The sequence below is a fragment of the Trichechus manatus genome, unplaced genomic scaffold (assembly GCF_000243295.1).
Source record: "Trichechus manatus latirostris isolate Lorelei unplaced genomic scaffold, TriManLat1.0 scaffold00102, whole genome shotgun sequence".
In the NCBI taxonomy this organism is placed as follows: Eukaryota; Metazoa; Chordata; class Mammalia; order Sirenia; family Trichechidae; genus Trichechus; species Trichechus manatus.
Window position 1 is genome coordinate 5,848,807 of NW_004444038.1, and position 7,341 is coordinate 5,856,147.

The following is a 7,341-nucleotide window of genomic DNA, read 5'->3' on the forward strand; positions in this document are numbered from 1 at the left end:
ATAAATAGCCTATCTGTAAGAAAAGGTGATCACTGAATAAGCTAGATTTGGAGCCCTGGTGGTGCAGTGGTTAAGGGCTCAGCTGCTAACCAAAAGGTTGGCAGTTTGAATCCACAGCCGCTCGTTGGAAACCTTATGGGGCAGTTCTACTCTGTCCTATAAGGTCACTATGAGTTGGAATTGACTCGATGGCAAAGGGTTTTTTTTTTTTTTTTTGGTGTTGTCAATATGGTAGCCACTAGCCACGTGTTTATAAATAAATAAATTTAAAAAAAAAGAAAAGATTCCTTAGCCACACTAGCCACATTTCAAATGCTTGATAGTCAATGTGCTAGTGGCCACCATACTGGTTAGCACAGACATAGGAGGCTACCATCATTGGTTGGAAAATTTGAGTCTGGACAGCACAGTCAAATCTGTAATCACAGTAGTCTGACTCACAGAAACTTATGGTGTGGGCTGGTTGATCATGGTGTACCTAAAAGTGAAATCAATGGGAAGTCCACTTAATTCTTTCTTGATTTGTATAAGTGAAAGAGTTCTAGGCCGCATGAAGTCTAATCCGAATCACCAAAACAGAGAGTCACGGCCCTTCAATTAATTTCCACACTTGAGCCAGTTTACAGACCCTGAACCTCTTAAATGAAGGAGAGGTGGGTCCCCTTGAGGAAAGCCCCCACTACACTGCCAAAAATGTATACTATTCACCATTCTCCCAGTCTTCCCCAAAGGGACCTATCACTTTTTACTGGTGTCATTGTACATTGGTGGAAGGGAAATCATCAGACATTTTGGGGAATTACTGGGCTCTACCTCTGAACTCACACTATTTCCAGGAGTCCCAAAATATCACTGTGGCCCGCTAGTCAGGGTAGGGGCTTATGGAGGTCAGATGACCAATGGAGTTTTAGCTCATGTCTCAACTCACAGCGGGTCAGTTGGGTCCTTGAACCCACCCTGTGGTTATTTTTACAGTTTTGGAAAACAAAATTGGAATAGACATACTCAGCAACTGGCAAAGCTGGGTATCGCTGACTGTTGGATATTGCGGACTACACTTTGGGAAATACGCAATTTAATAATATTCTGCTAATTATTTAGGGTCAAAAGTTTTCATTCAATTGGTTCTGTAAATATGATAATTTTTCTGGAAGAAGGAAAGGGGATTTTGGATTAGAGAAGGATGGATTCCTCTTCTCTTTGAGGCCTAAGATTTGGGTTCAGAGTCTATACCATGTGGCAGCTTGGAGTGGTCCAACAATGAGGGTTTTGCCTTGACCTTGTGGACTCAGAGTGAGTGATAAATCCAAGCCTTTGCTTTTGCTGCTCTTATGGGCACTAGCTTGAGCCGCTAAAGGCAACTCTAGGACAACCAGTTTCCAAGACAACAGATGTGGAGGCTTCCAGACATCTGAGTTATGAATGCATTTTTTTCAAAGCAATACAGCAGTAAGGACACACACCTGTCACCAGGGGTAGTGTAGTCGTGTGGGGGTCATGTGGGACAACACTGGTCACCAGGCCGTGCAGCCATGCACGGCACCGCAGGCATCTCAGAGAGTCATCAGCCATGGAAGCAGCAGCAGGGTGATCAGAAGAGAAGCCTGGAGGAGAAGAACATGAAGGACTCTTTCTGCAAAACACGGAGTTCTCAAAAAACTTGCAAAAACAATTGGGAAAAGTTTTGAGGTGAGCTATTAAGGAGGCTAGGTGGTGCAGGGGGTTGAATCATATTGTTGGTTCAAACAGTTGCAGCAGCTGTACGGAAGGAAGCCCTGGCTAACTGCTTCCGTGAAGGTTACAGCCAAGAAAATCCTATGGAGCAGTTCTACTCTGTAATACATGGGGTCGCCATGGATCAGAGGCTGCCTTGACGACAGCTAACAACAACAACCTTGGTGGTGCAGTGGTTAAGAGCTATGGCTGCTAACCAAAGGTTGGCAGTTCGAATCCATCAGCCTCTCCTTCGAAACCCTGTGGGGCAGTTCTACTCTGTCCTGTGGAGTCGCTATGAGTTGGAATCGGCTTGACGGAAATGAGCAGTATGGGTGGTAACAACAACAATCATCTATCATTGGGCTGGTAACGTTGCATACCACAAAAATTTGAATATTTATTTTTATTGTACTTTAGGTGAAAGTTTACAGAGCAAATTAGTTTCTCATTAAACAATACATACACATATTGTTTGGTAACATTGGTTGCCAACCCTGTGACATGTCAACCCTCTTCCCTTCTCAACATTTGGGTTCTCCATTTCCGTTCATTCAGCTTTCCTGTCCCCTCCTGACTTCTCATCCTTGCCCCTGGGTTGGTGTGCACATCTGATCTCATATACATGGTTGAGCTACGTGTATTATTGTTTTATGAGCCTATCTAATCTTTGCCTGAAGGGCGAACTCAGGAGTGACTTCAGTACTGAGTTAAAAGGCTGTCCAGGAGCCATACTTTCAGGGTTTCTCCAGTCTCTGTCAGAATTTTGTTCTCCATTTTTCTCCATCTCTGACCGGGACCCTCTGTTGTGATCCCTGTCAGAGCAGTCAGTGGTAGTGGCCGGGCACCATCTAGTTGTGCTGGACTCACTTTGGTGGAGGCTGTGGTACTTGTGGTCCATTAGTCCTTTGGACGAGTCTTTCCCTGGTGAATATTTAGAATATACACTTTCAGTTTATAATCAAAGTCTGGTGAGATCTGATATGAATGAGTGATAATATCTTTTATTCTTCTCACCACTGAAGAACAGTCTATTTGTAGGCTTTTTTGCATTATTAAAAGTAACAATTCATAATTTTCCTTTGGAATATAATGAAGTTGCTTAATTGGAATAAATTGCTCATGGCAGAATAGCCTAAATAACCAGATAGTCATTAGCAGGTTATGTTCTCTTTTTCTGATTTCTTGAATGAGGAAAAGAACCTGATTTATTCTGCCTAGATCTTCATCATTTCTTTGATAGACACTTATAGGTTTTTTTAAAAAAATAACAAGTTGTATTTATTTAATGAGACTTTCTGAATAAACCTTATGGCTTAATGTCAGATGGAATGAGAGCCATCTTTGCATGAAGTATGTGAAAATATGTATGTGAACTGGGTGTGTGTATATTCTAAAACATTCTCAGATGATACTAACCTTGGTGAGATTGCTGGCATCTATCCTCCCACAGACAGGATTAGTGGTGGGCTAGTGGACAGCTCGAGGGAGCTGGAGACAGAGTGTGGAGTGGTGACAACACACTGGGCATGTCCACAAGGACCACATAGCCCCAAGTTCTCCCTTTTTCTGGAAATAACTTATTTGCCTCTAAGAGAGAAGAGATGCCTTCCAAGTTGTTGGTGAGGGAGCATTGCTTTAGTAAGGCGGGGGGTGGGGGGAGAGGGGGTTTTCAGGTATCCACCTGGGAGACAAAAGTTCCAAAGTCTAAATAAGAGTGCAACCAAACCAAAACCAAACCTGTTGCCGTCCAGTCCATTCCGACTCATAGCGATCCATTAGGACAGAGTAGAACTGCCCCACAGGGTTTCCAAGGAGCAGCTGGTGGATTCGAACTGCTGACCTTTTGGTTAGCAGCTGAGCTCTTCACCACTGGGCCACCAGGGCTCCAAGAATACAGCTGCAAACTGGAAATCAGGCTTTGGACTCCGACTGTGGCTGGGGCTTGGGAATAGAGCAGTTCTTCTCCTGTGTGACTAGAAGTGATGCTATGTGCCTCCCCAGGAAGAAGCTCCAGCAGCTGTTCAAGTTCAGCGTGAGGAGTCGTGAAAGGCTTGGTTTGATCTGGTGGTGCTGGTGTCAGAAATGACCATGGGCCATCATCTTGCAGCCATCTGTGGCCAAAAGCAATATAAGTCTGACCAGACATACACCTCAGACTTTTAGCCAGCTATCCAGGTTTGGCCGAATGAACCCGCCTACCAATCTACGGGAAGTCTGTGGAGCACTTGTGTTTTTGCACAAGGCCACTTTACGCCCTGGGTCTGCACTAAAATTTTAGGCAAGTTCCTGAGGGTCCCAGGCCTTACAGAGATTTACTTTGAATTGGTTTTCCTAGAAGACTTTGATTCTCCTGAGAGTCCAAGGCCAGCAAAGCCTCTGGGTTTACTTTCTGCCCACATTTGCTTTTGCTTTAATCTGAATAAAGTTCATGTTGCACTTTATCACTGGAAATGCAAGGTGGTTTTCTGAAACTCTGCAAGGGTGATATTTGTTGTGCAGAAAATCTCTTATGATAGATCATCCATCCATCCTACTACTATATTTCTATAAGTGCTGTATTTACAAAAGTAGCGTGGACTCATATGCTGTCTTCATGAATAACCATATTGGTCTAATAAAGACCCACCAAAATCAGAACTATTTTCTACACAGGCAGTCATCACAGTTACCCTCCTCCCTTCTCATCATCGTTCTTGCAAAACTCTACACACATTCATAGATAGACATTTGAACTATTTTTAAAAATTTTTTATTGTGCGTTAGGTGAAACCATTAGAGTTTCGTGATATACTGAATTGTCATTGAGTCATAAGATTTTTAAAATGCATTTTTTAGCTACACAAAAGCAAGGTTGTATGCACTAATATAACTAATATTTATAAAATGTAAATATTTTTATAATAAAGCTTTAAAAATATCTGGAATGTATCTTTTTCCTGTCCCTTTTGGTCTAGTTAGGTGGGAAAAATGACTGTCCTTAGCATCTTAATTAAAACATTATCATTACTTTAGCAAAAAACAAAACAAAAAAATCATTGACATATTCACGTGGTAATCACATTAAAAAAAGATTACTCTCCATTAGTCTTCCTGATTGGACTAAGCCATCTGTGCTTGTAAAAATAATAATAAAGGATGAATTTCATATGCCATATGTACTTTGTTGTTTAATAATAATTAAGCAATAATCCCAAAGCAATTCTTTGTTAACCATGATAATTGCTTAAAGGTAATTATTTTTACTATTATTCATAATCAATTATTCATAACATTACAAAAGTTTTCTTAATTTTTTTTTCTGTTAAAAATTGCTTATGGCCATAGCCTGTCTCATCAGCTGTGCTGGTAAATTACTAATTCTGTTGTGTTAATGACAGCTTTTCCATGAATCAAAATTCTATTTATGGTCTATTAGATTTGTTATATGTGTTTACAGTGTTTTCAAAAATGAGACTGCTGTTGTACACAATACAGGGGAAACTAGCACAACTTGTCCAAGGAAAGGTCATGGAAGCCCCACAGACACATCCAAACTCCCTGGGGGACTGAATTGCTGGGCGGAGGGCTGTGGGGACCATGGTCTCAGGGAACATCTAGCTCAACCGGCATAACACAGCTTATAAAGACGAGGCTCTACATTCTACCTTGGTGAGTAGTGTCTGGGGTCTTAAAAGCCTGTGAGCGGCCATCTAAGATACTCCACTAGTTTCATCCCTTTGGGAGCAAGGGAGAATGAAGAGAACAGGATACAAGGAAAAGATTAGTCCAAAGGACTAATTGTCCACAGCTACCAAGGCCTCCACCAGACTGAGTCCGGTACAGCTAGATGGTGCCCGGCTACCACCACTGACTACTCGACCAGGATCACAACAGAGAGTTCTGGACAGAGCTGGAGAAGGATGTAGAACATAATTCTAACTCACAAAAAAAAGACCAGATTTACTGGCCTAAAGGAGACTGGAGAAACCTCGAGAGTATGGCCCCCAGACACCCTCTTAGCTCAGTGGTGAAGTTATCTCCGAGGTTCACCGTTCAGCCTGGGAGTGGACAGCCCCGTAAACCAAATGAGACTAACGAGGTACAGGAGTCCAGTGACAAGGGCCAGAAGGCAGAAGGGGACAAGGAAGCTGGTGATAGGGAACCCAAGGTTGAGTAAGGATATTGTTGATGTGTTGTGAGATTGTTAACCATTGTCATAGGGCAACATTTGTAGTAACTGTTAAATGAGAAACTATTTTGTTCCGTAAGCCTTCACTTTAAGTGAGAATAACAGCACAACTGGAAGAGCATAGTCAATGTCACTGAACTGTGCATGTAGAAATTTTTGAAATGGTGTATCTTTGGCTATGTGTATTTTCACCAAAAAAAAAGGTTGAGAAGTTAGAGGGTTGACATGTTGTGGGGTTGTTAACCAATGTCATAAAACAATATGTGTACTATTGTTTCATGAGAAACTATTTGTTCTGTAAGCCTTCACCCGAAGTACAATAAAAAAAAAGAGACTGCTATAAATATCCTATCCACCTTATTATTAAAAATAAATGACTTTAATAAAAGTCCTACTGAAATGTAAAATGTAGAGTGATCAATATTATTAAAAAGCAACTTAAATATGAGAAAATAACAGAGCATTCTGACTTAGGTAAGAATATGTTAATAGAAAAAAAAACTGATTTGGAAAAAAAACCTGTAAAATATAACAAACAGCTTATCATAGCTTTATAGTTTTCTAAATGTATCACTACTGATTTTAGTTTTTGACAACCTACTAAGTCATTTCAAGAAATGATGTATAATATTAAAGTGCAAATTTTCTTATAATAAAAATCTGATTAACTAAATCATACATATTTAAGCAATAAAAGAATTTGGAATATTTATGATCCATGGTAGTTTTTCATATGGAAATAAAAAACAATGCATTGGGCTAAAATTATTCTTTCTGAATTTCATATTCAAGGAATAAAACACTTGGTTCAAACTCTTTACTCACTATTCCTATAATGACAAAGAAATACACAGTGTAATATGTTCAACAGCCTCTAAATGAGTGTTTCGCAACTGGGGTAACACCTCCCCTCAACGTGGGACACTTGGCAATATCTGAAGACATTTTGGTTGTCACAACTGGGGGGCAGGGTGTTGCTACTGGCATCTAGTAGATAAAGACCAGGAAGGCTGCTAAACATCCTGAAATGCACACGACAGTTTCCTGCAATCGAGAACTACCTGGCAGGAAGTGTCCACAGAGCCAAGGTTGAGAGACCTGATCTAGACAGCCTGTTCCGCCATTAAATTTATAAAGGAATCAAAGCATTTCCATTTTGAAAGTTTCAAAGTGGGATTAAAAGTCCTAACTAGCAGGAATTTTTCTTTCCCTCCTTTTCCACCAGAGGGACCAGGAAGTATCCACAGAAACAAAAACTTCTCCCTCCAAGATCCAGTAGTAAGCTGGAAATCATTGCTCGAGAAATCATTGCGCGGGCTGCAGCACGGGGATGGCACCTAAGTGCCCAGAACGCTGGGGACCACGAGACCAAAATGTCCTGATGCACAAACTTCCCGGCCGCTGCTGCTGCCAGAGCTAGCACATCTGGGGCCAGAGCTAGCACATCTGGGGCCAGA